This window comes from Rattus rattus, chromosome 10, assembly GCF_011064425.1.
Source record: "Rattus rattus isolate New Zealand chromosome 10, Rrattus_CSIRO_v1, whole genome shotgun sequence".
Lineage (NCBI taxonomy): Eukaryota > Metazoa > Chordata > Mammalia > Rodentia > Muridae > Rattus > Rattus rattus.
The window spans coordinates 82787833-82793099 of NC_046163.1; the positions used below are offsets into that span (position 1 = coordinate 82787833).

The window sequence follows — 5267 nt, forward strand, 5'->3', positions numbered from 1 at the left end:
TTCCTTGGATGTGTAATGTTTTCCAAGTCTGAAATGGCTGCTGAAGGCACGGTGTCATATACTTCCTAACTCTGATGCAGGCTCAGTGGGACATGGAGCACTACAAGACTCAACATTTGTTCTAGGTATACAACTTGTTTGTATAATGTACATCTTGTGTTCCTCCTTCCTAGGGATGTCCTCTCTGACAGGGTAATGTCTCCATAAAAATCAAAAACAGCACAAGTAACCATGTGTTACTGTAACACTGTGACTTTCAGATAAGGCGTAAAGACTGTGGGAAAGAACTCTGAAAACATTAATTTAAGAATACATTAACCAGTATAAGAGTTGTCCTTTACCGGAATTCTCAACTATGCAAAATATAAGAATCCAATATATTGTGTAAGGGGCTTCACAGACCTAAAAGAACAGAGGCAGCCTGAGTAATAAGCCAGCTTATATGAAAGATATTAGCAAAAGAGATAAAGAGATTTAGAGAATATTGATCTCAGAGCAAGATCCCACTTAGCTAAGTTTATGGTGCAGGATTACAAAAGCAGGCAGATTTCTAAATTCAGGGTAAGACTTCAACAGTGATTTTAGATTCAGGTATGGTGTGCATGGTGCTCTCAAGATCTAATTCCACACAGTTAGATATTGTATTGTGTCTGCCTACTTACAAAGATCTCTGAATTAACTGGCTATGTTAGAACCAACAACAAAAACAAAAACTAAACCAAACAAAGAAAAAAACACTTGATATCTTTTTCTTAGAATAGAGGTCTAAAGTCATAAAATAAAGATTCATGGGATAATTAACAGAGAACCTAGGTTAAATGACTAGATTGATATGTAATTTAAAGAGCAGACTTTAGTCTGCAGGAAATGAGGTCTCTGGAGAACTATTGTAGTTCCTTTTTGAAATTTGTCTGGAGGGCTTTCCGACTTTGGTCAGAAAACCCAAGAATCTTTTCTAGCAAGTTTTCTTATTTTGGTCAGAAAACACAAGGACTATGTAGAGCCTAAAGACGTCTTGAACAGAGAGCCATCTAGAAAGCCATCTTTAACAAACTGTAGAGCTGTCAGTTTTCACCGTATCACTGACTTCAATATGTTTCTTCTTTGGGTTGCAAACAATCCTTCATCAGGATAGCTGGACCTTGGCATGCCTACTTGAGGGGATATATTTTTCATTCACATATGTATCTTATTTCCTAGAATACTTATTATATAGCACATACTCAAATCATAAATATGAAATCAAGGCATGGCTTGAAATAGGTATTTACCCTTTTCAGGACAATACCATGTCTGCATTTAAGGGTAAAGATTCATGAAAGAGAAAGGAGGAAAAAAGTATAAGAGTAAGAGCAACAGGGAATTTACTGTTAATAAAACATACATAATCCTTTCACCTAACACATAATAAGTTGCAAATCAAGGAAACTTCTTGAAAAAAATAATGTGGGCCTCCTTCAGGATCATGTGACATTTTAAGTAGAAATCTGGTTTCCCAGAAAATTAAGTAAAACTTAAAAAGTGTGGCCTCATTAAATCAAAAGGCCTCTGTCCTACAAAGAAATGTCTTAAACTACTCAAAAGTCATACCACAAAACAAGAAAAATCCTTGGCTACCATTACTCTGACAGAAGACTACTCTCTAGTACATACAGGGAAAATCAGAAAACAGTGTATGTGTTTAAATTAAATTATACTTTTATTCCAAGCTAACAGCTTTTCCTTCCCTCCACTTCACTGTCTTTCTCACTTCACCCACTCCCAAATCTACCTATTCTCTCTTTCTTCTCCAAAAATTAGAGCTCTTTCATTAATAGCAAACCAGTTTGGAATATCACGTTGCAATAAGAATAGGCCAATTTTTGCTTATTGAGGCTGGACAATGTAGCCCACTTCAGGGAAAGGGATGGTAAGGCAGGTGACTAAGTCAGAAATATACCCTGTTCCTGCTCCTAGGTGTCACACATGAAGATCCAACCGATATGTATATGCAAAGGACCTTGGTAAGTCCCATATGTGTTCTCTGGTTGGCAGTACAGTCTCCAAGAGCCCTTTGGGCCCAGCTTCATACATCCCATAGGTTTTCCTTCAGTGTCTTTGACTACTAAATTTCTTATTCCTCTTCTTCCACAGCATTCTCCAAGCTCCATATAATGTTTAACATTGGGTCTATCTCCCTCTTCCCAGTACTTTCTGGGTAAAGCCTGTTCCTGGGAGTTTTCCATTGGTATAAGTATCTAGCTTCTCTCAGAGATGACCCCACAGATCTAGTTGTCTCTCTTAGTGCTCTCTTCCTCTATTCTCTCATGATTTGTCTATTTATTGCTGTTCCAAACCTCGGGAACCAGCCAGTTCCCTTCCCAACCCACCTGCAATGTTTACTCTATTTGCTTTCTCAGTGAGATTCATGTGTCTGCCTTTGAGCAATCATTTTACTTAAATTATTTGAGCATGTGCATAGGAGCAAGGTTATCCTGTACGTTAGGACTAATAGCCACTAAGTACATACCAGTTTTTTCATTCTGTGTCTGAGTTACCTCACTCAGGATAATTTATTCAAATTCAATCTATTTGTATGCAAATTATATGATGTCATTGTTTTTTAATAGCGCAGTAATACTTTATTGTGCAAATATACCACCACTTTTTTTTTCATCCATTGTTCAATTGAAGGAGTTAAAGTTGTTTACAGTTTCTGGTTATTATGTGTAAAATTTCTCTGAACGTAGTTAATCATGTGTCTTTGTGTTACAGTAAGGCATCTTTTGGCTATATGCTGAAATTTGGTATACCAGGGTCTTGAGGTAGTCCTATTCCCAATTTTCTGATAAACCACTGAGAAATAAAGTTAATTTACGAAGTGGTTGTAAAATTTCCACTCCCCTCAGAAACTGAGCAGTGCTGCTCTTGCTCTACATCCTTACAAGCATGAGATGTTTCATGAGTTTTTCATTTTATCCATTATGACAAGTATAATTTGGAATCTCAGCCATTTTTATTTGCATTTCTCTGATGTGTAATAAAGTTGAACATTTCTTTAAGAGCTTCTCAGCAATAGAAATTCCTTTGTTGAGGAATTCTCTGATTGATCTGCAACCCATTTTTAAAAAGTACATAATTTGATTTATCTAGTTTCTTGTGTTCTTTGTAAAGACTGGATATTAGCATTCTGTCAGACTTTGGGTTGAAGAAGATCATTTCCTTTTCTATAGGCTATGAGGTCCTACTTTTTTTTTTTCTTGATTTTAATGTTGTTTTATTATGTTGACTATTTATGCATGAGACATTGACATTTGTCCAGGAAGTTGACTCTTGTGCCAATGCCTTCAAGATTGTTCCAACTTTCTCTTCTATCAGACATAATTTATTCAGTTTTATGTAGAGGTCATTGATGAACATTGACTTTAGTTTTGTGCAGAGTGACAGGTAAGGGATTATTTTCATTTTTCTTCATGCAGAAAATGAGTTAGACCAACAACATTTTGTAAATAGCTTCCTTTTTTCCACTGTATACTTATGGCTGTTTTTAAATGAAAATAAGGTGTCCATATATGTATGCATTTATTCTGGGTCATTGATTTAATTCCTCTGTTCAAATTGTCTGTTAATGCCATCAAATGTCTACATAATGTAGTCTTTATCACTATTGCTCTGTAGAACAACACGAATCAGGGATAGTGATAACTCCAGCAGTTCTTTTCTCGTATAGGATTGATTTAAATACCCTTGTGTTTTTTATTTTACATATTACTTTGAGTAGTTTTTAAAGGTTTATAAAAAGTTGGATGAAAATTGCATTGTATCTCTCATTTGCTTTTGGTAGGATGGCCAGTTTTACTATATCAATTCTATTGTTCTATGAACATTAGACATCTTTCCTTATTGTAATAATATCATTAGTGTATTTATTCAAATATTTGAAGTTATTGTCATTTAGGCCTTTCACTTTCCTTTCTAGAATTAAACCAAATTTTTTTATTTGTGGCAATTGAGATGGGTGCTGCTTTCGTTTTTTCAACTTGTTTATCATCTGTATATAAGACATTTGTTGTTATTTTGAGGTAATTTATACCCAGCCACTTTGCTCAAGGTGTGTATCAACTGTAAGAGTTCACTGGAAGAATTTTTGTGATCACAAATCTATACTATCATACTATGTGCAAAGAGTGATACTTTGACTTCTCCCTTTTCAATTTATATCAACATCATATCCTTATTGGTTTAACTAATACTTCCAATGACTATGGACAACCTTGTGTTGTCCGTAGTTTTAGTGGAAATGGCTTAAGTTTCTCTCTACTTAATTTGATGTTGTCTAAGGGATTTCTGTATTTTGCTCTTGGTTTCATTGATTCTTTGGATTATTCTATTTGTTTCTATTTTATTAATTTTAGTGTTCAGTTTGTTTATTTCCCATCATTTATTCCTCTAAGGTGTGTTTGTTTCTTTTCAATCTAGAACTTTCAGGTATGCTGTCAAGTCACTAGTAAAAGAATTCACTAATTTCTTTATGAAGCTACTTAATCAATAAAGTTTATTCTTAGTATGTCTTTGTTTGCATATGTTCATGTAAGTAATGCATTAGCTTTCATTGAATTCTAGACAATCTTTAACTTCATTCCTCATTTCTCTTAACCCAAATTCCATTAGTTTGTAAACTTTTCTTTGTTTTGTTTATTGTTGAAGTACAGCTTAATTAATCAATTATGTTGGATATATTCTGTTAGGTCTGTCTATATATGTCACTTAGCATATTCCCTTGCAGATTTTAATATTCTCTGTTTATTCTGTAAGTTAGCGTTTGATATTTATGTGGCATCATAATTTTCTTTTTTGGTGTAAACTATTTGATAATCTATAAGTTTCTCTTATGTCTATAGGCATATCTTTCTGTAGGCATATCTTTATTCAATGGAATATTATTCTGCTTAAATAAAATAAAATGAAAAATTACTGAGTAAATTGATCCACCTGCAAAAATGATTTCTATATGTCATACATTCTTCATATTTTCAAAATGTAGATAATGAAACATGTATTTTAAAGTAGTTTAACAGAGCAGGCCCAGATAGATTAGGCAGCAAATTATTTGCTCTGCAAGCTTGGAACATTGAATTCAATATTCAGGACTTTCATACAAAAATGGAAATTGAGGTTTATAATTGTAATCCCAGGGATATGATAGCACAGATATATAGATAACTGGGAGAATTTGGTCAGCATGATTAACCTAGTAGAAAATTTCTAATTCAGGTAGAGACTCAGTC

General features: G+C 34.0%; 1 non-coding gene across 1 annotated transcript; it reads left to right on the plus strand.

Annotated features, from left to right (window-relative positions):
• Positions 1-885: 885 nt before the first annotated feature.
• LOC116911898 lies at positions 886-946 on the plus strand. Its single transcript, XR_004389405.1, has one exon. It is a non-coding gene; the product is annotated as a U7 small nuclear RNA (small nuclear RNA).
• The last annotated feature ends 4321 nt before the right edge of the window (positions 947-5267 follow it).